The sequence below is a fragment of the Marmota marmota genome, unplaced genomic scaffold (assembly GCF_001458135.2).
Source record: "Marmota marmota marmota unplaced genomic scaffold, marMar, whole genome shotgun sequence".
Lineage (NCBI taxonomy): Eukaryota > Metazoa > Chordata > Mammalia > Rodentia > Sciuridae > Marmota > Marmota marmota.
In genome coordinates, this window is record NW_026000153.1 from 2740846 (window position 1) to 2767670 (window position 26825).

General features: G+C 40.0%; 1 long non-coding RNA gene across 2 annotated transcripts; it reads right to left on the reverse strand.

Annotated features, from left to right (window-relative positions):
* Nucleotides 1-26825, reverse strand: LOC125611502. Of its 2 annotated transcripts, XR_007341661.1 has the most exons (5): nucleotides 26590-26825; nucleotides 26175-26471; nucleotides 2393-5028; nucleotides 1406-1484; nucleotides 1-920 (listed from the first exon to the last, which is right to left on the reverse strand). It is a non-coding gene; the product is annotated as an uncharacterized LOC125611502 (long non-coding RNA). The 2 variants fall into 2 exon arrangements; XR_007341660.1 differs by having other exon boundaries at nucleotides 1-1484.

Genomic DNA, 26825 nt, shown 5'->3' on the forward strand with positions numbered 1-26825 from the left:
AAGAGGAGCAATTACAATTTATTAAGCATTTATGAGTGTTATGCTGAGCACTTCACACAAGTGCGAGTCTTTGCCGTTGGTTTTATTATATTTGTACATGAGAAACCGAAAGCTATTAAATGACAAAACCAGGATTTGAACTCAAATTACTATGACTCCAAAGTTCATTCCAAGTTCTTTTCAAAACAACTCCTTGGGAAGGAGGTTACCATTCATTCATTCATTCTTCACCTGTGCTCTCAGCAGATGGTCCTGGAGTCCCTTCTGTGGGTCAGAGGCTGCTTGGTGTTTGGGGAAAATGGACACAATGGTGCCTTCCAGGACCCCACAATACCAAGTCCTGGGACTCCAGGTATATTTAGGAGTTCCCAGGCCAAGGTTTGTAAGCGGCATGAGGTGTGCCCTTTTCTCAGTCCAATAAGAACTGTTGAATTGCTAATGATGATGGAGGCTAGCAGTTGAGGGGCAGAGTATGCTCCAAGGCCTGTGAGACCCAGGGGGCTGCTCTCTCCCTGCAGCCCCCTCCACCATCTGCTCTCCTCAGTGCAACAATTTATTCTTGATACATCTCAGGGTAGAAGAGGTCAGATCTGATCGTCAGAGGTCACCTTAGTTCTTCATAACTCTGCTGTAAAGAAGTAATTGTTTCAAGGGAAAAATGGCTGGGACCAGATTCCTCATCATTCAGAATCTGGACTAGAAAACACAAAAGAGTCTCAAGGTTTAAATTATTGTGTTCAAATTGTCCAACTTCACTGAGACAGCTGGTGTGTGGCAGACTGTACTGGGTGCTGGGTACTCACCACTGCACACCGTGTCTCCGGGCTCTAGGCTACTCGGTCTGCCGGGCAGAAACATGCAGAACATGATACATTTTTTCACTGAGTCCTGTCTGGCATACCCCAATGGGGCTTAACAAGCTGTTAAAAGTTTAGAAAATAAGTCAAAACTCATCAGCCAACACTCGCTGTCCTGACTGCCCCCAAGTGATTGCACCCAAGGGAAATCTTTTTGACCCAAGCCCTTCTCAAGAGTCTTCTTCCCTATCAACTATGCCCCAACTTCCCCATGATCCAAAAACTGGGGCCTCCAAACCTCTGCCCCAGTGCTACAGCAGCCATTGGTTTTGACTGGTCTGCGTCTGAGCCAGTTGCTCAATATTTTGAGAGGTATCCCTAAATAAAGGCACACACTCCATCCCTCCTGGGCCCAGGAGAATGAGGAGGAAAAGCTGGAACCAACAGAGGGAGAAGGCCCCAGAGAACACGCATCACAAGAACATCTGTTGCTTCCCTGGATTTTTGAATGACCACACTTAGTCATGCTCCTGGCACTTCCCAGAAGTCTCCTTCCTCTCACCCCACCCTGCAGTCATACTGCTTCCCATCCTACGGCCACTACTTACTGCTGAAGTCAATCACAAGTAGCCAAGATGGGTCACAAGAATGGGGGCAACCACAAATGTCTGTTCCCAGAACCTGTAACTGAAAAGAGAAAGGTAGAATCAAGCATATGGTGCTGGCGACCAAGATGCACAAGTGGGATTGTGCTGTGAGCAACTGGAGGTTAAAAGGCAAAGAGCCTTGGAGTAAGGAAACCTAACCTAGGTTATTGTTTCAGGTATTCACTGCTATGTAACAACCATCCCAAAACTTGGTAGCTTGAAATGGTAAATATCTATCATGGCTCACTGGTCAGCACATTAGTTTGGAACTTCTGCCAATCAGATGAGATTGTCTGGACTCTCTCATGTGCCTGCAGGAGCAGGTTGATCTAATATGACCTCCACTGGGACAGTTCATGCCTGCTCCACGTGGCCTCTCATCCTCTAGCAGCCTGGTAGGGGTCCAAGAGAAAGAGCAGAAGTGTAGGTGCTCTCTTGAGACCCAGGCACAGAACTGGGACACTATCAGCAAGGCCTCATTCTATTAGTCAACAGCAAGCCCTCAGACCTTCAAAAGTTGCAGAATCATATTGCAGAGTGTGGAAACTGGGAAGAATGAAGAATTATGGTCACTTTGGTGGTCAGTGTACCCCAATACCTTGGAGATGCTTCCCTTCTCTGAACCAGTTTCATCATTATTTGAACAAAGCTGGTAGTAGTACGTGCCTCAAAGTCTTGCTAGAATTGAATGTGAAATGTATAAAAGTACACCATGTTGGGTACACAGTAAGCATTATGTATTAGCTTTCATTATGCATGTATTTATGATTGCAACCCATTCTATTACCATTAGTTTGTATATTATAATGACTATCATGATGTTGGTTATGAGTCCCCCAAGATACAAGGCCAGTGAGATGGTTTCCAAAAATTCAGACTTTATGGAAACCCCAGTCAGCTCACCAGAGAGCTGCTTCTCAGAGAAAAGTGGTCCCCCATGGTTCTCACCTCCCATCACACTGCTGGTGAGGGTCACTGTCTTCAGATTGTTGCTGCACTGACTACTTGGTGTTCCTGGGGCCCAACGTCTGTCTCTCCATTGGAACCCTCCAAGGGATCAAAGTTTCATTGTAATTTCAGCAGAAACTACTAATTTTGGCCAGCACCGTCCCCTGAAGAAGTGAGCAGGCTTCATTCCAAGGACAGTTGAATTTCTCATTTGCTCCCCGTGCAGAACCCTCTCGAGGGGATGATGTAATTCGGAGTGGCCAGGGTGGACTGTGAGTGAGGGAAGAAGTTTCCTTTCTTCTTTCACTACTCCAACCCAAATCTCCAAGAATTCAAACCAGTTGGCAATTTCTTGGAAAAGGGAATTAGTGTAATAGTTCTGCAGAGAAAGGGGGTGTTTGTTTTAAATGACCATTTTGTTCACGATGATCCTGGCATGGTACTCTGAATGCACCACAGAGGGAAAGCACAGGAATACTTTCCACGAGGCAGCATGTTAATTTCATTTACCACCGCAGTCTTCCCATCTGCTAAGGGATGCATCCGGACAATTTTCCACATATAATTCACAGTTCTTTGTCATTGAGGCTCAAACAGAATAAACAGCTTGATCAAGACCCCATGGCCAGGATTTCAAGGGCAATACTGCCATTTTTTGCCCTTGCTTAAAGCTAAGGCTGGTCTTCTGTGAGCACATCCTCTGACTTGTCTTTGAGTTTCTGTTTCTCTCTCTCCTCCTACCTTGCTTCTCCGCCCCTCATAATTTTTCTTTGTCCTTCCCTTTTATCAAGCATATATTTCTGCTTTGCAAGTGTGCAGTCTAACCAGACACCTCCCATAGATTATGTTGCCACAATAACCATTGTCAGGCCCAGACTGGCTAATTGTAGCCCCCGCTCCCGCTTCATCTGGCCAGGGCTAAGATGGATGCTCAATTTGCATTATTTATGTCTTTTTCTCTGTGTTTCCGTGGTGTGCTTTTGCATAACATGTGTAAAATTTTGCTGACGTGGAGAATTCATTTGGCTTGAAATGCTCAAAATAGTTGCAGGTAGGGGATGAGGAAGGACCTGGTTTGTATAAATTCGTAGCCATCTGACAGCTTTGTGTGCATCTGTTTGAAAAAAAAAAATGGGCATTTGCTCCTAGCATGAGAAGGTGGTATTTCATGAATTACAGTGGACAATGAGGTGAGATCTTCTGCTTAAAGAGCTTTGGTTCCACTTGGATTGTCAGTTTCCTGCCTTCCAACTGAGGTCCATGTGAAAGTTCAATTGCAAGCCTGTTGTTACATTGTATTGACAAATAAAGAACATCAGAGTGAGGAGATTGTACCTTACATCTGACTGAATCTCATAGAGGAAGAAAGTGAGACTCAAAAACTTCAAATGCTAGCCTAGTTCATCCAATTGCCACCAGCTAGTTAGAAGGTATGCAGCTGGTCCTTAAATTCCCTCCAATAAAGTAGCAACATTGTTACAAGGGACCAGGCAGTATTCACTAGGACATGTTATCATCACTTTCATTTCATAGATATGAAAGCTGGAACACAAAGAGGCTAAATTATTTGTTTTTTAAGTTAATTGATAAAGTTACATAGCTCTAAATAGCAGAGCTGAGATTGACCCCGGGTGTGCTGGCTCAAGAGTCCCAGATCTAACTAGCCTCCTCCTGGGCTGCCCCATTTCCCCACAGACTGATGCCCAAAGTCCTCACTCTTATTCTGCCACAGATGGCCTTCTATGATCCTGCTTCTGTTAATTTTCTCACTTCATTTCTGCACAGTGTAACCTGGTGCTGGGAAAAGCAGTCTCATTTGAGCAAGTGTGGGCCATCTTTCTGCCCCCACTTGGCCAGAATATGCCTTGGGCCAGGAACACTTCCTTACCAAAAGGCATGCACAGCCTGTGCTAGGCTTGTCATCTTTCCTGGGAAGAAAAACCTTGTTTTAGATTCTCTGAGTGTGCCTTTGTTCTGCTTAGATGCATGTATCAATGGCCTTCCGACAGGCCACCCCCACTTCTGTAACTCAGACTTGCACAGAGGGTGAGAGAGGACTCCTTCTAGGCCCACCAAGTGGGGTGTGTGCAGCCACATCTGATCCAGAACAGATCTGCTGGCCATCGGGGTCCAAAGCATTGCCCAAGGAGATGTCATGCATGCTCTCTCTCCTCTTGTTGGCAAACCCTGTGCCACTTGAACCTAGGGTCCCTGTGTCTTTTCCTAGCAGCCTTGAGTTGTACATTCCCGGGGTGGCACTCACCTGCCTCTTGACTGCGCTCATGTCCTATTCTATCTGCTGCCCATCCTGACTGCCCAGTGAATGGCAGGGTGAAATTGATGTACTGGGGACTGTTTGTTGGCTATTCATGTGCATTTGCTCTTCCCTGGGGACATCAATGATTTTTTTCTTAGGCAGAGAGACTCTGGGCTCCAGGGCACGGCATGTGACTCGGGATTGGCCAATTAGAGCATCCTGTTCCAGTTAGGAGCCAGGCAGGTGATCCCATGAGTCTGAGATGTAGAAAGACATTTGCTGTTGAGAGACGAGTAAAATTCTCTCCTTCTTCACCAGAGGTCCAATAGAAAAGGACAAGAGGCAGGAGTTCTTGGCAGTTATCTTGTCGCATGGAACCCTAGAATGAAGACAAGGTCAAAGCCAAGAGGTAGAGACACATAGGTCTTCCTGATACTGCATGAGCTCTTAGTTCGAGCTGTGTAGAACCAGCTACACTCCGGATTGCTAAGTTCCCTAAGCCCCATGTTTCCTTTTTGCTTAAGCCAGTTTGAACTGGGTGCTGTTATCTTGCAGTGCAAAATCCTGCCTGGTTACTGAGCTTCACCAGACCCCAAGTCCTTAGTCTTCCAACCTTGTCACACTATTCCTGAACACTGTTGTCTTTGAACTTCCTCTTTTCTCAAGCTGAAATATCGAGAAGAGAATGCAAGTCAAGCATCTTGTCTTATTGTGTCTACCTCTATCCTCTAACATGTAAGCTTCATGAGAGAAATAAATATACAAAAACATCTCAGTATCTTTCAATGCTGAATCTACAGTGCATTGAAACAGGTCCTGGGACATCATAGGCAGTCACGGATAATGTTGAATAAATGAAAAGTTTTCCCTTATTCCCCTAAGTAGCTTGGTTTTCCCTCCCTACTTCCTTTGTGCTAAGTGATTCATTCTTATCATACAGAGTCACTATTACTAGGTAACATGGTATCTTTCCTAAACTGTGAGTTCCCTGAGGGTGCTAGTACTTAACTCTTTGTATTCCATAAGCCTAACAGAGTTCCTGGCATAAATTAAGAGCACTAAATAATGGTTGCTAGAGGGACTTAATTGATAGATTTAACATAATATTATTTTCATTACACCAACTCAAGCTTTCTTACCTCCCTGGTTGAAGTCTTTGCTGCCATTCATAATCCCCACATAGTGCTTAGGTATGCTCTCTCTAGTGGGCAAGATAGGAACTTGCCTCCTTCATGGATCAAGACAGGATCAAGACACAAAGAAAGGGCCAGCCTCCCCTCCCTAGGTTAAGGAGTACTCAAGCTAAGGGTGCTGGTTCTTTTAAGGAACTTCTAAAAACAATAGGAGGAGGTAAAATGCAGTTAATCCACACTATGATGCCTTTTGCAGGAACAATTTTTGGTTTCTCACAAAAAAGGAAACAGGAGATCAAGAACACTTATCTAAGGACTTGTCCAAGCCTTATTCAAATTATAATCTTCACATATCAAAGTTATTTAAAAAGTAAATATCTATTATTAAAAATCAATGGTAGAATTTTCTAATACAGAACCTTAGAGAAATGATGAAAACAAATATCAATTTCAGATTATGTACATATTTTTACTGCACAGAAGTAAAACAAAGTGTTCAATAAAATTTCTTGGGCAAAAAAAAATAAAAATAAAAAATAAAATTTCTTAGGCATAAAATATATCCCATAGGAAGAAAATTATATAACAGAAGTAGAATATAAATAATGCATCTAATGAAATAAAGAAATAGCATAAAATTTCAATAGCTTTTTTGCTACTTTCTTAAAAAAATAGCAAGAATCAAATTGTTGGGATACTTAAATTTTATGTCTACTTTTTAAAAAGTTGTGTGACTTTTTAATGAATACGAGTTATGTGACTTTTTAATTGTGTACTGTCAGTACCAATGCCAGAAATCATGTCCTTTCTAACTTTTGAAACTTGTGATAAAGAATATAAACATTAGCCTAAAAGTGTGACAAGGTACATGTGCACCAATTTTTTAAAATGTGAAAAAAACAGAATATTAAAAAACCCTTTCAGGGAAAATTCAAATAATAAAGTGTGAAAACCCTTGCTAAATTTACCTCTGCTCAATGATTTTTTAACACAAATTTCCTTTCCTTATATAATACTGTAACCCCAGTCCACCACCATCTGTGGATTCAGTTATCTGATGGTCAGCTACAGACTGAAAATATTAAGTGGAAAATTCCAGAAACAAACAACTTATAAGTTTTAAATTGCACACCTTTCTAGTAGCATGAGGAAATCTTGCACCATCCCACTCCATCCTGCGTGTGATGTGAATCAGCTGTTTATCCAGCATATCCCTGCTGTCTATGCCACCCATCCATTAGTCACATGGAGACCCTTTTGGTTATCAGATTGATTGTAAGGGCACAGCTGTTCTTGTGTCCCAGTAACACTTATTTTATTTAAGAATAGCCCTAAAGTTCAAGTGTAGTGATGCAAAGGAGGCACCAAAGCACAGAACACAGAAGGACAGACAAATTCTACTTCTATGTGGCATTGATACAGTGCACATTTGAAAAACATATTGGATCTAGGGTTTGGTATGATTAGTGGCTTTAGGCATCCACTGTGGTCTTGAAATGTATCCCCTATGAATAAGGGGGGATTGCTGTATTTACATACACTCTTCAGATTGTATTTTGTAAAACAAAATTTAGATAACTCCAAAAGCTTCTAGTTGCTATGCCATCATACCAATAGACACATGCTTCTCAGTTTCATTTCTTCATCATTAATCTACTTAATAAACATTATCTGAGTGGGTACTAGACTCAGATACCTATGCCTGGCCCTAGGAAGGTGACTGCTGGAATCAAATACAGATGTTCCAGTTACAGAGTCTAATAGTGATCAAGTTCTCAAGTTGCACTCAGTTGACACAACTGGATGAGAATAGAGAGATTCTAGTCGTATTCTGAGAACCAAACTGGTTTTAGGAGGGTCTAACACAACCATTATCAAATGTGAGTTAAGAGTTAAAAACACATTTCACTATTCCAAGTCTATATTTCTACTCTTAATTGAAAAGTCTCCTTGGTTCTCTCATTGCCCTCTAAAAAGAGGAACTAAGCCAACCTACAAGGAGGTCAGTGTCAGACCTAAAAAACCTCCAGCAGAATGGGCTATGTAGGAATATCAATATTCCAGATCTGTCACTCTGTGCCCCTAGATTTTGCAAATGCTCTGAAGATTATGGACTTCTGATCTGTAGATGATTTATGTGCCACAATGTGACCAGCTTTGTTGAACAGAGTCAGCTATATATTTGGGGGCTAGAAGATGACATTAATATTGCCCATATTTATCACTGAGAGGAGACACACAAGTTACAAACTGTGATTCTGAGATCTGTGGGTACAGAGTCACCAGTGTGTGCTGTTTTCTGATGTATGAGTGATGCATGTGTTAAACCCAGCAAGCTTTTCTAAAACGAATTGTTTACTCTCTTATTTCTATCTACCTGCCTTCCTTAACCTACACATGCACATTTGTACATTCTTCACACCTTAGTGTGTTTCTTGCACACCAACAATCCCTTCTTTGATTGTTCAGAGGTAAGTGCCTATTGGGCTGGAACTATGGTGTAAAATCTCACTATTCCTAACTCCTCTAGGATGGGCTGGCAGGGTACAGTTCTGCTATCTCATTTTGTTTGTTGTTTGTGTTTTGTTTTTAGCAATCGGAGATCAGCTGATGCTGTTTTTCTCAGTGATTAATTGCAATATCAAGAAGAGCCCTGGCTCACTATTCTCAGAAATCACCTTTAAGCATTAAAAAAATTAGGTATTTTTGATTTTCATCTTTATTCATTCATTCAACAAATACTTATGGGCCACTTAGAGTATGCAAAGCCTTAGGCCAAGCTGGAGAGAATATTATCTACATTTCTTGGATTCTAAACACTCATTTTTCTACATCTTCATGTCTCCAATGTCTCTGAATTTGGGATGTTTCCATGGCAATGCTTTTTTTTAACCCTGCTTGGTACCTAAAAACAATGCTGTGTCTTAAAACCAATGGCCTCTTAGGGTTGATGAAATCCTGCATGGCCCATATCATCTCTGCTTCCACCAAAAGAGGGACTATACAAAATAAGAGGAGGTAAAGAAGCAAATCAATTATCTTTTCACTTTTGGAACTTTGGGAGCAAGAGAACCTTTGAGCCACCATGGTTTGAAGATGACCTGTGAGCATCATTTCCTCATGCTCTCCTGGCCACCGAAGCATATCATACAATGTGGCTCTCAACAATGGGGAGGGGAGTAAATCACTTGCAAATTTTGCATTTTGTTTTTAGTAACAGATTTATGGAGACAAATCAGTTTCTGGACAACTCAACTCTACCCCTACCCCTGTACCTTCCAGGAGATCTTGTGAGCCACATCACCCTAGACCTAGAAGTCCAAGGAGACAGAGACTCTTCCCTTATCTAGTACCCAGAAATGGTTCCATTTTTACTGTTTAACCTATGAAACACCTGCAAGACCTGTCAACAAAAGGAGAAATATAAAAAAAAATCACCCATTCTAAATAGGTCCATTTATTTCAAAACAACTCATAGAAACAAAAAGCTTTTTTTTCCCCCCTAGTATGTTTATGCTGCCTAATATTTAGGACTTCAAGTGTTGGGGCCTTAATATTTTTCAGGTAAAGAGACTAGCTCATCACCCTTCTTCCTGTGATGTGGAAGTATTTGTAGTTTATCTGAAATTCAGATTGAATGGGGTGTTTTGTATTTTGTTCTGGCAATCTAAACCTTACAGACCATTGCTTGGGACTCTACAAATACTTTCTACCCACTGTTTCTTCTGATCAAAGAGATTTCAAGAAAATAAGTAGGTACTGATGATAGCAATTCAAGTATTGGGCAGTGTATCAAAGAGGAGGATCTCTTAGCATATCAGAAGTCATAGTACAAAGTCTGTTATGAAAGGAGGCCTATATAGACATAAGAAAGAAGAGGAGGCAGCCAGCAGCAAAATAAAACATCAAAGGGAAACAAAGCATCTTCAAGATCCAGTGGACATTGCATGCTGGTCCCCTGTGCTAGGTCAACATGTGCCACCCCAGAGAGCTGACTCTGATCAGTCTTCTTCACTCTTAAGCCTCGGAGCAAGTGGAAAATGAGACCTTAATTCAGCACTTTGGAAACCATGACACTCTAACAAAGGCCAGCTTATTTTCTGTTTTGCATCCCAGCCAGGACTTTCATGCAAGTTCTCAAAGGCAAGGTTAATATTTATAGGTGGAAAATGGTACTAGGTACCTTGATAAGCTCCCAGAAACAGTTAAATGTGTGTGTGGATCATTTAATCACAGTATCTGGAATATATAAACATAGCACATATTATCTACCCCCCCACCCCACTTTTCTTTTCTTGACCTCAAAATTTGATCCAAGTCTGGGAGTTAAAAAGTCCCATTTTGTGTAATCAGGTTCTGGTTGAACATGATTGCTGAATTATTTTAAATTGAAGACACATGTCTGGGGGTTGAGCCATATGTATTATTTCAGGATGGTGTCCATTAGGTCTTATCCACAGGGGCTATCTTCAACTTTTGCCACATTCAATGCATTCTTTATACATCAGTATTTGCAAAATGGTGAATCATATATATATAAGGGAAAATTGGAGGGAATATGGTACTCATTAAAGGGTGATTTTTTTGAAATTATCTCAAATGCATTATTCAGACCTGTTTCCAGTCTCCCCTGCTAAGGGTTCCAATGCTGGTTAGAAAAGTTCCAGGGAAAAGAAAGAGAGATTATTTTACAGATAATAACAATGCATAAATAAATACAACTTTGCCGTTATGTAAGCTCCTTTTGCAAGACTCTATCTTTGAAGACTTTACAACTAAATCAACATTTACTTTAATTCCTTCTCAGGCCTCAACACATTAAATGCCTTAATTGCAAATCTAAATTGCTGCCATCTCTACAAGCTTTTCACTTTGAATACACGTGTCCCTGAACCATGGCTTTGTCAGACTTCACCCTGTAAGGGAAACAAGTTTACTTTATAAATTGTTGCATCATGTCAAGGGCCCCTGCCCTGACTCAAAGATTGCTTTCTCTCCATGAGGAGTACCCAGGGTAAGGGAGTAACTGGAAGATTGAATCAGCGCAGTGACCCAAGCACACCTGACAGCGCTCCACTCCAAAGGTCCTCCTCCCCTCAGCAGGAGCTGGGGCTTCTATCTGATGGCTGTTCATTTGTGAAGCTTTATGAAAGTATAATTCACATACCATAGAATTCACTCTTTTGAAGTATACAACTTGACGGTTTTTTTTTCTTTTTTTTTTTTAATTTTTTATTGTTGGTTGTTCAAAACATTACATATTTCTTGATATATCATATTTCACACTTTGATTCAAGTGGGTTATGAACTCCCATTTTTACCCCATATACAGATTGCAGAATCACATCAGTTACACATCCATTGATTTACATATTGCCATACTAGTGTNGAGGATTTGTCGCTGATATACAGGAATGCCAAAATAAGAACCATATGATCATCTCGATAGATGCGGAAAAAGCATTAGACAAAGTACAGCATCCCTTTATGTTCAAAACTCTAGAAAAACTAGGGATAACAGAAACATACCTCAATATTGTAAAAGCAATCTATGCTAAGCCTCAGGCTAGCATCATTCTGAATGGAGAAAAATGGAAGGCATTCCCTCTAAAATCTGGAACAAGACAGGGATGCCCTCTCTCTCCACTTCTGTTCAACATAGTTCTCGAAACACTGGCCAGAGCAATTAGACAGACGAAAGAAATTAAAGGCATAAAAATAGGAAAAGAAGAACTTAAATTATCACTATTTGCAGATGATATGATTCTATACCTAGCAGACCCAAAAGGGTCTACAAAGAAACTATTAGAGCCAATAAACGAATTCAGCAAAGTGGCAGGATATAAAATCAACTTGATGGTTTTTAGTAAATTTACAGAGTTGTGTAACCATCACTGCAATCTAAGTGGAGAACAATTCTGTCATCCCCCAAAGGGACCTTATGTTCATTTACAATTCCTCCTCATTCCCATCTCTAGTCCTAGACAGTCACTAATCTACTTTCTGTCTCTCTAAATCTGCCTTTTCTGAACATTGTACAGAAAAGGCATCATACAATGTAGTCTTTCTGACTTTTTCCACCAAGCAGAACTTTTTGAGATTCATCCATGTTTTAGCATCTGTCAATACTTCATTTACATTGCCAAGTAATAGTCTGTTGTATAGATATACCACATTTAGTTCACCCAGGCATCAGGTTGAGGGCATCAGTATTTATTTGGGTTGCTTCCACTTTCTATCTTCAGACATTTGTAGCTATGAAAAATGCTGCTGTGGACATTAGCGTACAAATAGACATTACCAAATGAATTTGAGGTAGGATTGCTATTGTGATTCACAGTAAACTTTAAGTTGAGTTTGATGTGTTTGTTTTAAAAGGTTCCTCATGCTTTTATTAAAACTGCCTGATAAAAGGAATATTCCAGAGTAAGTAGGCACCTGAGAGTTTTAAGAAATAACATTTATCAGAATGAGAAGCTTAGTGATTTTGTGACATGAAGTGGTTAAGAGTAAGTAAGGAAATCACTGAAAGGAAGTTTCAAGAGGAAAGGCAACTGGAGGAACATAGAGAGACTCTTCTGCACCAGCTTCAACCTGGAGTTTAAAGAGCTCAGACCAACACGCATCCACTGTGCAAATACTCTTTTTGACATCTTCAGCACATACTGCCTGATTTCTGGAAGTCCTGCTCAATTAAATAACATGGAAGCTACTCGGGGAGAAGTGAAGTTGGAAGTGGCAGGGAGGTGAACAGGTCACAGCACAGGGAACAGAGTTGTCAGGCTTTGTTTACTCCCAGGACTTCTAAGGACTTCATTAGCTGATAGGAGATGCCAGCAATTCCATTGTCAGGGAATGAGTGTTGTTGCAGTTGGCAAAGTGGCCCTATCAAAAACTGTCCTAACACTCGACCCCAAATCCCCCTGCTAGAGCCATGAAACATCCAGCTTGTGGAAAATCCTCTCCCCAGAAAGCATCATGGAAAAGCAGGCATAGAAAAAGCAGTGAGGCTGATGGAAGGAGGTAGCAACCAAAGATCAAACCCCAGCATCTTGTCCTGGCTCTGCTCTAACCCTGACTGGAATCTCTAGGCCTCAGTTTCCTCCTTGTGAAATGAGTGGAATGCAAATTGGATTTCTTCTTGGAGATTTTTTCCATACCCAAGGTTCTGTTTCTCTGACAGTTTTGAAAACTTATGCTTTTGAAACCCACATTTAAAAGTGAAACCAGTATCATCATCCTGTTAGCAATTAACTTACTTATGTCAAGAGACCGGGTCTGGAACACCAACTGGTGAGTAATTAGCATTTGGAACACAATTTTTTAAAATGCCACCCAAGGTCCCAGTGGCACCCCAACTCTATTTTGCAGATAGGAAAATTGTTGTTGATTTTGCTACATATTCTCTTGCAGGTTGTTTAGCTTCTTTGTGTAGGAGTTGGGAATTGAATCAACATTTTAGGGCTTCCAGACCTTGATTATATCAATTAATCCAGATTTCCTGAGTGCAAAGAAAATATTCATTCAAGGGCTTGAATAAAATATATATATAAAATAACAGAAACAAACAAACATACAAACAAAAACCCAATCATCATTTGAAAAATTTCTCACTCCCTGCCTGCTCCCACCCCCAAAAAAAGTCTTTTTCTTCTTCCTGTTTTTACTTTATGGTTTAGGTTCTTATTGGAATGGTGAGATCCTGATAGAGAAAGAAAAGGGAGGGTAGTGGCAGTGTGGAAATACACCATAAGGCCCATGGTCTCCTGAGAATAAAGAACGTTGTCACTGAGGAGAATGTCAACACATTTCCTCCCTTCTCTGTTGCCTATGTCCTCTCTCACCCATGGAGCAAGCTGACATCGCCTGGCCAGCTCTCAGACACAAGCCAGCCCCTGAAGGCTTAACATGCTTTCATGAGGACAATTCAAGTACATCTCATGCTGGAAGCCAGCCAGGTCCATTCACTTCCCGGTCGCAAGAATCAGCCACGGAGTCCCCAGAGGTGCCTGTTCTGTTGAGCTTCATGCAAAGTATTCCAGGGCCTTGGCATCAGGACTATCCTCCAAAGCCAGTGGCCAGCCTGCTAGTGAAAGAAATCTGGGACAGATGGTATGAAATTGAGATCCCATCATCACTACCCTCTCCCAATGCTGGCCTGTTACTTTGGCAAATCTCTGCAAAGCTCTATGGCACACATGCTGGCCTTGCCAGAGGTCTGTGACTTAAACATGGATGCCTGAACATCACAGCTGATGAAGAGGTGGCCCATGAAAGAGGAGACTGCATTAAGTCATGTGGTCAGAACTGCATGTGCCTTTGAAGAGGACCACATGCTGCTGGACCAGTGGCCAGGTCTCTTTCCACATATGGACCCATCTGTTGCCAAGAGACGAACCTGTATTACTGAGAAGCAGTTCTGTATGGGAAAGGGAGCCTGGTTCTTTAAGAAAAAGAAAATGGCTGCAAAGTTTCTTTTTTTTCTGATTTTTCCATTTGGGATTTAACTAAGAGGTAGTTCTGTAGAAAAACCTATCTGAAGCAACTGCATGGCATCATGGGAAGATCCATGCATCCTCCTTTGATTTTTCAGTGGATGTTAGAAAATCTCCCTTTGCTTCACTTTTCTCATTTGTGAAACAGAAAGCTCTGAGTGGGATGGGAGAAAGTGGGAGGAGGAGGAAGAGCACCGTGGAGGGATGGTTGGTACGAGTGCCAGCCACAATCCACACGAGCCCAGTCCCACTTCTTCCCATCGCCAACTTTCAAAATGCCAGCAATGGTACATGAACAATCGGGATATTTTGGCTGGCACTGACTCCCAGCCTGCTGGTGTTAGTTTATTTTCATGGCAAAGAATTATATTTCCTCCTTTCCTAAATATTTCAAAATGGTACAAATACTATATAAGTCCGTAAACATAAAAGTACTTCAGATTCTTCAAACAAAGCCTTTTTAGGGATTCATAAAATGGCATATTGCATTTCTCCAAGCTCTTATTCGAAAAAGCAAACAGAATTTATTAAAAGATGCTTATCTTATTCTATCCCACTGTCATCCAAAAGGAAGAGAAGAGGAGGGAATCTGCAGTTTGATCATTTGGATTTAAAAATTCCTGCTCCACTGCTTTTGACTCAGATGATTAAACACAACCGGAGCTTCGGTTTTGTTCTGTATAAAAACAGCATGATAGCAGTAATAAAGACAATAACAACTTTTAAGGATTATTGTGACCATTAAATGAGCTACATGCTTTTCAAAACATAAATCCCTAAAAGAAAGTTAGTTATTGCCAAGCCCGGTGGCCCATGCCTATAACCTGTAATTCTAGATACTCAGGAGGGGGAAGCAGGAGGATCATAACTCTGAGGCCAATCTGGGCAATTTAGCAAGATCATGTCTCAAAAACAAAATTTTTTTTAAAAAGTTGGGAATGTGGCTGAATGGGTAGACCACTCATCTATTACCAAAGCCCTGGGTTCTATTCCCCCACACTGAGAGAAAAAGTTATTATTACCTGAAGAGAGGGGGGCATAAATTCATCAAAACATCTGGAAAAGGTTTGTTTTTTGCCCAGGTTTTTTGTTAGGGTGGGATGCAGAGAAAAATTCTGAAAACAGCTAGCTGAGAATGGAGCTAGTTTGAACAACTTCCTCATCTGTAGTTTTCTCTTTCCAATTATGTCTGCAAAACTTCCTCGTTTCTTGAGCGTATTTCTGCAGGCTTCATAATCAGGGAAACATTGCTGTCAAAAGAACTCAAAATTGTGTTAGGAAATGACAGGAGGATTTTCTCTATCTTTTTCCAACACCCTTTCCTTAGAGATCAGATACATTTTCCTGGCAAGATGCTCATCATTCGTAGGTTGCTTTGCAAATTTCCTTCAATTTCGGCTCACGTGCAAGTTAGACTACGCTTTTATTTTAGGATAAAGGAAACTCTATGAAGGATGAGAAAAGAAGTCTAATGTGGTCAAGTCTTAGAAGGGTACCAGCGAATACTGGCTTTGATGGTATCTTCTCCATCATGGTCAATTTTAAATGATTCATCACTTTCTTGTTCACATTGTTTATTGTTAGAAAAAGTGGAGTTTGGGGTTTGTAAAATAATAAATCCCCTTATTAACAATTTTCCTTTCATGATTCCTAACACAGATGCACTGTATGAAAAGATATCGATCATATTTTTAAATGGATCACAGTGCTGCAGTTTTACCCATGGAATGAGAATTATCTATTCCTCTATTAAGTTGAAAAGTGCCCTCAGGTTTTGCTGCTAATTCAAAGGGAGGAGAGAGAAGTCGGAGCAGGAGACAAGATGGTATGATGTTGAAAGGAAAGGGAGGCTGCAACAGCATGTTGATTAAAAGGCTCTGCTGCCTTAGGTTTACGTACATCTCCCAAAGTCCATATGAAAGGTATAGACTTTGGATTGCATTGAGTAGGCTGTCATATGAGCAAACCTATAAGACATCTTTTAAAAAATCTTCATCCAGGTGTTGTAAAGACAAGTAACAAACTATCAATCCTAAGAAGATTTAAACGTTTTTTGAGGGGCCAGCCCAAAATACTTTTGCAACTCTGATAAAGATGCCTTTCTAAAAAGACAAAACAAACAAACAAACAAACAAAAAAAACAAATATGAAGCATGTCCTCCAATTTCAAGCATTGCATGGATAACCTGCAGCCCACATTACAAATCCTTGAGGTATTCTGTACCTTTCTTTGCTATCTGGTTTACATGAATAATGAACATATCAACAATGTTCTTCTGACATTATGAAGCTGTCTGTATGTATGTCATAAATAGTGGTGTTATTCATATGGTCAACAGTATTCATAAATAGTAAGAGTCCTATGTGATAAATAGTAACTGTTTCCAAACACTTTTAGCTCAGAGTATAGCAGAGGACAAACACACCACCCTCTTATTAATCTTTTAGATATCTTTGGGTTAATAGAAAGTGAAACTATTTTATGGAAAAACTTCCACAATTCTTTGCTCTCAGAAGAATCTATATCTTTGCCTCTATCTGTTAATTTAATTATCAATCATCACCAAAACAACACTTTCTAAAAAAAAAAAAAAAAAAGGTAAAACCAGCTTGGTAGGGAAAATCCTAATCAAGGAAATCTTAGGTAAAGAAAGAGCTAAGAATGCAGTAATTCTCTTTTGTGGAAAATAGGTCAGAACTAAAGCTCTTCCATAGGAAATAAATTTTCCATGCAAATGAAACCTTGGTTTTATTTTTAAAACAGTGTTCTATTATTTTTGAATAATGGTGGAAGATTTAATATGTCAGTGTTTCTTCCCATTTTATGGAGAATTATGATACACCAAAACCTTTTTATATGATACATTAAAATCTCAAAGATCTTTCAAATTTAGCCAAAGGTTTTTATTTAATTAAATTAACTTCTTAGAAGAGAATGGTATCTTATTCTGAAATAAGTGGTATAAATTCATGCTCTTCATATTTAGCAGTTTCTAAAAGCATTTAATATACAATAGCAAAAGCAACAATACCCAAGTAAAACTTTTAACAATTTCTAGCTGTTTGAAATTAATTTTTGAAGTTTGATTTGTAAATGTGTTTGATATTTTATATTAATATGTATTTTGGTTTTCTTGATGATATTCCCAAGTAAATTAAAAATACGCGAGTCAAGAGGTATATTTGTCACAAAGCTTCTACATGTTATTTCCCAAAGAAACAAGAATGAAAATTATTATATATGGGTAGATTATGTAAGGAAAATGTTTCATCCGTATGGACTCTTCTGTTGTAGAATAAAGGTTTCGTTTTCAGAATTACAGATGTATAAAAATCATACATCCGTGCTTGTGGGAGACTTGTAAACTTTCTCATGTTCTGTAAAAACTTGAATGCTGGAGGCCAAAACTCACAAAACTTAATGATCTTTCTGCTTTAAAAAGCCAACAACGTTTTGGGTTTGTTTTTTTTTTTTAAACCAAGAAAAGAAACAAAACATACGCAGCCTAAGTGTGGTATTTTCAAAATTTTTAAAAAAGGAAGAGTATGTGACATTATCAACGCTATGTATTTAACTTGCTTATGTTTGTTGAAATCACTTCTGTTCAGAGAAATAAATGGAAATGGAAAATAAATCCCTATGTGCCTGGCGCATCTTGTCTCACCTTACTTTTAAGGAAGCCAGTTCTCTTTTGGAAAAAGACTACAGGTAAATTATGAACTGACTGGTTTTTTAATACTTATAAGACAAACAAACAAACAAACAAAAAACAGTAACCATTCATTTTCTTTTGAACATGTGTGACATTATTTTGGAGAGATTTTATACAACTGGGTGTTTGATCAGTATCCATGGTGCACAACTTAGGAATGAGTTGTAACTTAAGTTTCTTTTTTGTTGTTTGGAACTCAGCACATTTTCTCTTAGAATCAAGGGTTCCACTGGCTAGGAAGATTCTTTAGCTAGCTCATAAAATTCAGAGTAACCCACAATTTAGCTTACTTTCTATATGAATAGTATTTAAGTAGCAATCAGTTCTCAGATAAAATACTTTGTATAGAAAAATGCACTTTGTATTCCATCTCAGTACCAGGAAGTAGCTCAACCACTGGATCCTGGGGAGTGGCCCGGGTTGGAAAGAGAAGGACAGGACAGTTAATCTGGACCATCATGAACTCCTAAATTCACTATTATTGTGTCTTTTTTTTTTCTTTTCTTAAGGTAAAACTGTGACCCTCATACAAAAATAAAATGAACTCATGTCAAAGACTTTAATTCATTAGTTAATGAGGGACAAGTAAGATGCTGACATTGATTCAATAAAGCAATAAGGAAGGCCAAAATGAAATTTATGAAGAGATGCAAAAAGGGTCTATCTGCAAAGCAATGATGTATTATATTCCAAAAGATACAAATTTTCCTTTTTATAAATGAGTTGTTTTCATCATTATTAGTTTTCTAAAACCTACAGAACTATAAAATAGCTCAAAACCCAATAAAAGGTAGAGCTACCTCCAAGAATGCATTAGACAAGACTCTTATTACTTTTATCAATTTTAAAGTATTTCATCATTTTCCCTGGAAAGTTATACAACAAGAGAGTCAACTCAGGGCAATCACATCCCTGAAGTTGTGGACTAGGAAGAAAATACTGAATTCTGGTGACACCCACACCATCTATTAACAAAGACTAGGTGAGTATTCTCTGGTAGAAACAGTGCACATTGCAAATGCAGTCACAGGTAATTTAAAATTTTCTGGTAGCCACATTAAAAAAAGCACTTATAATCAAACTGAATAAAATATTTAAATAAATATATTTAAAATATCTCAACATAATCAGTATGAAAGAACTATCAATGAGATAGATTACATACTTTATTCATTGAGAGTCTTCAAAATCCAGGGTATATTTTACATGTACAATACTCTTAATTCAGACTAGCCTCATTTCATGTTTCCTAGCCACATGTGGCCAGAAAATCAAACATCTATGAGCTAGCTAAGTTTTGCATTGTTTGGAACATTAATTAGAACACTGTTGGTTCATCTCTTCCCATTCCATATTTTTTAAGGTAGTCAGTTTCTCAAATTTCTTCATTTTGGAATGATGTATGCTCAATGCCCAAGGAAACTATAATTTAAAGTGGCTGTCCTCTGCGGCCCCTTGAATGTTCTCATTAGCACTCTGTACTGTTGCCTTTTCCCAAGGAGACCATACTTACTTACCCATGTGATATGAGAGGGAGTGATGAGCCTACAGGGAGAGAGACAGCAAGAACCATAATAATAAACATAATATTGCTCTGCCTATCAACTGAGTATGACAGCCACTTCAAATTATAGTTTGGCCCATCAAAATATTAACTTTTTAAAATATTCATATCACCCTTGTGAGGTAAAAACAGAAGATACACTTCTCAAAAGTTCTCTTTCACTACAGAGTAAGAAGAGACATTTTGCTTCTTAGTAGGGGACTAATATATCCAACTCACTGTCCCAGATACTGCAAATGTCTGAGTTGGCATCAGAAGTTCCATATCAAAGCTCTGGCCCTACGAGAGAGAAGGGCCCCCTCACCACAGCATGGCTACCACAGTGCCCACCATGCTGCAGTACAACATAGGCAGAGCCAGGCAGATACTCAGGAGGAAGGTAAATGGAAGTGATCCTGGTTTATCTGCAAGAAACAGGGTGGGGGTGGTTATGGAACCCTCTCTCCTTAAACCAGCTTGATCATTATATCTGTATTTATTTACTCCTCTTCACTGTGTCCTCTCCCCACAGGGCTCTCGGAGAGAAGGATACAAGTCCAAGTCAGACGGTCAACTGGGATCACTCATAAAATATTATTCCACAAAGTTCTAGGGTAACGCTTGGAATTTTTCTTACTCATCATAGTTCTGGGGGTTCACATGAGATAATCTGAGTTAGGTGAACATAGGTTTGTGTGTGTTTGTGTGTGTGTGAGATCTAGAAAGAGAGAAATGGTCTAATTCTAGCCCTCAGACCCAAGACATATCCCCCACTTCTCATTTTCCCAGGACCCTGGCTAAAATCAGTGCTCCAGAGACCAGTGGTCTATAGATTGATTTTTGGTCTCCTCTGTAACCCCTCACACCTGCTCTTGAACTTTCATAAGAGCAAGGAAGTCACTATGCTCCCCACACATCCAACTATTTGGACTCTGGTGGCTGCCATTTGCAATCACCACCTCCTATGCATGAATGGTACTTTCACCGCCTGAGCGACACAGGCATCCCATTCAATCAGCAGCGTCTGTCTGTATTTACCATTAGCTGGCCAATAATAACCCATTGAAGGACTAGGCTCTATAATGTTTGTGTAAGAAGGGGAGGAGGGAAGAAAAGACTACATGCACTGAATTCAAGAAGGGAGATATTTCTTTCCTACTGTAAACAGAAATGATTATAAAACCAGAACCCAGAGAGAGTTCCTCACCCTTCACTTTGGCATGAGGGGTTTCAGTTCTGCAAGGCCTGCTCTTTGCATGCTGACTTCCCCAGGTTTTTACTACATTCCAGGGAGGGAGATAGAAACCAAAGCAAACAATGTGTCCCCATAGGACCCTCTCCCCCTCTCAGAAAGGCTTCTATGTTTAATTCTCTGCAGCTTTTTAAACAGTTGAATAGGGAGGGTTTGACAGTCTGTGGTAGAAGAGAATGCCTGTGCTCTCTAAGGACACCCACTTTAGATAATCCCAGCTGGCAGCGGGACCCAAGGCTTGGGCAAAGGGATTTTCTTGGCAGTTTCTTCTCCACACATTCTGTCATCACACAACTGTTTTCCTCTCCACAAAAGAGTAGAGAGCAGATTGAGAGCTGGTTGCTAACTACCTGCAAATGAACCAGCTTCTCCCTCCTCCCCATCCTGTAGAGTGTCTGATTCTAAGGTTCTGATGCTACAAACACATTTCACTGGTGAACAGTACTTTCTGTGGGTGCTTGCCTTGAAAACAGGGGTCCCTAAAAACTCTGGGCTTTCTCACATTCTCTCTACATTCACTTCCAGAGACTGGTGGCATTTTCAAGTGTGCAAACAGGACAGACTCAGAGTCATCTTCCCCACCATGTTTTGGATGGAGAACATCAACAACAAAGAGATATTCCTTCCATGGCTCTGTTGGATTTGTGACCTCCTAATGACTCTCTCCCAACCACACACTACAGAATATCCAGTGACCATCTGGTGGACACTGATTGACCACATTCATTTGGCAGGCATTTGTTGACCTCTGCCACGTACTCTGAGTCCCATAATCCAGCTACACCCCCAGACAGGTCTCCTGAGGTGGAAGCAGCCTTGGATAGCCTTTGCACCAGGAGCATGCCCGAGAATGGCCTAGGATTTCCTCTACTTCATCCCAGGCTGCCTTTGCAGAGCTGTCTGTATACCCATAGGGCTCAGGTCCAAAAGACATATTTAAGGCAATTGGCCATAGAAAGCACTAGACCCAAATAACCTCCCAGGGTTCTTAAGGACAGAGCTTGAAGCTCACAAAGGAAGCGCCAAATGAGCTACAGGTGTGAAGGAGATGAGCCGACTCCGGCATGGTAGAGAGCGAAGCAGCCCAGATTGCAAAGTTATGTCGACCTCCTAAGGTTACAGCCATTAAGTCAAGAATTTAAATCTGCAGCCAAATGTACCCTATTTCCTAATAGAGAGTTCTTTCTTGGCAAAAACCCTCTTTATAAATGTCTCCTGCTCATTCCTCTTCTTTCCAACTTCCAGAGCTCGACCAAAGCCCATTTTTATATTAAAGAGGGAATAAAGCAATAGAAATAAAAAGAACAAATGTGTCTGGGTCTTTCTCTTGTCCCATTATTTCTTATCAACTTTGAATCCAATAAAACTTAATCATAATTCAGCCATGAACTTGCGGCATGAAGTGAGGAAATTTGGAGCCTATGTTTTCAATTCATTTATACTTGACTCATCAAAATATTTTTCTTGGTTTTTTTTTTAAAGCTATTTGATGTTTAAGGAATTGTTTCCAGCTTTTAAAGTAAATCTTTTAGAGCCTTTGTCAGTTCAAAACAAGAAGCTGCAGGATGCTAAGAAAATAGAAACTCCGATACAGGAAGGTTCAGGGACGGTGCAAAACTCAGAGCCATGAATTTGAGAGGGTTCAAAAGTTGGCAAAGTGAACCCTTCTCATCCCTACCCACAAATAATAAATATCACAACAAGGAAAAAGAGAGAGGGGAAAGCCACTGGAAAGCCATAACTTATCCTGTCTCCAGTCTTACAGTTCTTTCCAATAAGCCAAGAGTTCTCTGGAGAACTTAGGCTGTGCTGCCTGCAGGGAGCTGAGCTCGCCTGGGGTCATAAATTACCTTGCTTGGGATAAGCTTTCCTCCAGGTCCAACAGAAGGACAGCTCTGCAAGACCCATCACCCATCTCTGTGCTTCTTAAATTATCCTTCATCTGGTTGTGACATCTGAAAAGCTAGAGGGAAATGATCACCCCAAATCTGACCTTCCTAAATATATATACATACATACATACATACATACACACACACATATTACTATTTATTTGGAGAAGCCTATGAAAAGCTCTATTTCTTCTATTTGTGCTTGCAAATAGGGTATTGTTGTGTCTTTTTCTCAGTGTGTGTATACACATATACACACAAATATATATATTATATATTCCAAATAAATAGTACAATGTGTTCAAATTTGTCCACACTAAAGATTATTTTTTAATTGCAATGTGACCCTAAGTCCTTTCCCCAACTGAGGTAGCCATAGTGAAGCTTAAAATTACTGGAAACGAGGGCTGTCAGAAGACAACTTTTCCCCTTCACTCTTACTTTGTAATCAACATCCCTGCTCCAGTTTTCCAACTGCATTCAGATGTGTAAACACACAGACACAAGCATGCAAACATCTCAGGATGCAGAATACTTGAGTAAACGGCTAGAGTGCCTTGAAATGTGATCAAGTCTCAGAGAGCAGGTTTCAGGCCAAGAGAAATAACTCTTATTCGTAAAAAGTTCCATAATAAATCAGAGAACCTTTTCCTCCGCATGTCACCTGACATGTTTAATTTGTCTGCTTTGACAGAAACGTGGCAAGTAGAGTTGACTATTGGCACAATTAGAATGGGCCTTTGTGATGAAGAGGCAGGATATCAGGCAGAGAAGGGCACAAGAAAGGGGCACACACAGTAGGCATCCTGTAAATGCCGGGGGAGGCTGGCTTGGTGTGGTGGAGGATGAAAAAGAAATGAACAAAGATTTCAGGCTTTGCAGATTCACAGTACGTCAAGCCAATGGGAAGCTAGTAACCTGTCATACCATCCAAGAGATTTAACTTCTTCCTTTCCTTGTTTACTTCTCCCTGGAATCAAGCCTTATCATAACCTTTAGGGAATAATACAGACCCACTCATTTTCATGTCAGCATTTTGCTTATGGAACACAAGATTTACACCGAAGACAAGGAAATGTACTCTTAGGAATGTCTGCACCTTTGAACTTGGGCAAGCCAGTGGATTTATTAGTGTCAGTTGGCTAACCTTGCATCTGGCCATACAATTTGTTTTCAAAGAAAAAGCTATATACCAAGAGAAGAAATAGGCCTGATTCTGCTAACAAAATAGCTTTTAAATTCGTATACATCTTTTATTTGAATGAAATATATATTTTTCATATATTTTTTCCATCCAACTCATGAAGATGGATCATGGCTCCTGTCTGTGATGCCTCATGCTCCCTTTCCTGCACCAACAACTTGCCCTACCTACCAAGGCTCACATGGCCCCCAAAAGAGGAGACTGCCTTACTTCACCCCTAAATTCTTATGCAAATTAGCTCAATTCATCCTACCTTACAATGTGGAAATACTCTATCCCCAATTTTATAGATGAGGCAGCAGAGGAATGGACAGAGATCAAGATATTCTCCCCAAATCACCCAATGGCAGCACCAAGACTCAAACCCAGAGAGTCTGGATCTAGAGTGTACATTTTAGACCACTCAGCTGGGCCACCTACACGTGAGCTAAGTTCCATTAATTTGAGATGTTTTCTACAAGCAGATTATTATTGAATATCTAACAGAAAATCAACTTACCATTGGTTAAGTAGATATACCTAATGCTTTACTTTTGTTTATTTACTGATTTCCATCAATATAATTTAAGTGCAATATGCATATACCAAAGTACTTACACATTCAGTCCCATGCATTTTCTAAAAGGTTCACACAAGCCAGCATTCAGATCAAGAAAAATGGATCATTTCCAACACAGAAGCCTACCCCCTTGCCTGCCTTGTGCCTCCTTCAAGTCATTACCCTCCCATCTCTACCCCAACCACTGTAGTTGTTTCCATTTTGGAGGCGAGGGGAAGAAGCGGGTCTAATATTTGATTACAAGCACAGGCTTTGGAAGCAAACTGCCTGGGTTGAAACCCATTACCCCTTTTACAAATTTTGCTTCTTTGGACAAGTCATTTAATTTCTCTGTGCCTTTCATTTCTCAACTATAAAATGGGGATATTAACTGACCCTGTTCATGAATCTTGGTGAAGATTAAAGGGTATAATACATCTAAGAACCTGAGACCAGGGTAAATAGAAAAGCTCAGGGTAAACTTTCAGGAAGTCCCAGCTATTGTTATCACTGGGACACTTTCACTCAAAGAAGACACAAAGGGAGTAGAGCAAGGGAGATGGCAAGGGAGAAGACAGAGGGATTCCAACCCAGAGTGTTATCTTTCAATATAAAAAATAAACCCATCTCTAGGCTGGGGACAGGATGAGAGATGAACAGGTTGAGGAAGAGCTAACCAGTTAGTTTTCTGATTGCACAAATTCAAGTTTCCAAAGTAAAACTGTTATTTGCAACATTATGCAATTTCTCATCATCCTATCTACACCCCATATACTCACACATGCCAAAGCTGAGTAGGCACCAATACTATTTCAGGTCACCCATGAGCTTCCCACCAGGACTCCTAATCATCTAGAATTGGATGTATATGTTTTAATTTCCGTCTATAGAAAGAGAAAGTGTATATATTTTTTTCCACCCAATTCATGATATAATTCCTTCTCTCTATCATACCAGGACGTTTTGACCATAAATGTAAAAATCTCTATTCAGCATAGATTTTAAAGAATAGATTCCAGCATTTTTCCATGGCACATTTCTTTACATTTTTGCATCACTCAAAACATTTTTTTTTACCCATTTCCTTTAGAACTTCTCAAAATTCTCTGCAGCGTAAATCAAAAGTAAATAGCTAGTTTAAAGCACTGATTCCAAGAATCCAGAAGCCTCAGAAAAATAAAAACACAAAACAGAGAACTTGTGGTGCAAATTTCCTTTTTTCTTTCCTGCCAGAGGAATGCATTTACTGCAACTTCTTTTTTTATGTCTACATATTTTTATTGTAACTGTCAAAACAACTAAGGTAAAGTTTAAAAAAGGAGAGAAGCATAAAAACATTTTTCAAGCAATATTAAAAATGACAAGTATATAATACCAATTTTAATAACACATGGACTACAGTGAAGGATTAGCGTAGTTTATATTCTCAACAAGCATCAAATAGATTGAGGCCTGACATATTGATTTGTTAATTTATAATTGAGTTTAGGAAAATTCAAAATGGATAAGAAAAAGACCCCTGCTTTGTCCTTTCCTCTCTCTCTCTCTCTTTCTCTCTCTCTCTCTCTCTCTCTCTCTCTCCCCCACTCTGTGTGTGAGTCTGTGTCCTTACCCGCCCTCTCTCTAGCCTCTGTATTTTTCTTTGCATATTTGTTGTGAGATAAACAGACCAGAAATGACTATTAAATTCTAACGCTCTGTACAGTCTCAAGTTCTAATAGATCTTTTTAACGCAATAGAGATAATGTTACTTACAGAGCTTTCAATCGCGTGGCCATATGGCCAGCCAGGCTGTCTGTCCAAAAGGAACAAAATGCTTCCTTCCTGGGTGGCTGGCTGCGGGCTGGAACAGTACGCAATGTTCGAGATAAGAAAACGGAAGTTCCAAGTTCGGAGCTTGTGTGGTTTAACCAAATGAGGTAAAATAAGAAATGGACAGTCAGTCAGAAGCCGCCTTATTTGCAGCATGTGTCAGAGCCAGTGAGGGGATCTGGAGTTGGACAGCGTCTCTCTCAATCACAAGCAGGAAGGCCTTGTTCCAGCACCTTCGCTCTGTGCAGATATAAATATGAGATGAGACTGCTTTGTTACCTTTTAGGGATATTATACATACCAAAGACATCATAATAAATGTCCTTGAGCTTGCTGTGAAGGATAAAGTAAACTAAACCTGTAATGTCTGATCCAGTGGCTTGAAGGCTGTGTCCATCCATTTCTAAAGCTAGAGATCCCGTTTGATGGCTTAGGTCCCTCCAACCCTCAGATAGTTGGGCGCATCCTGGGTAGGATCTTGTGATCATCTCAGCCATGGCAGTTGGCTTCCCGACTTTATCATGCACCATATGCTCAGTCTCTGCCCAGAACCACCACAGGTCACCAAAGCCTTCTGCTGAGCCTTGGATACCT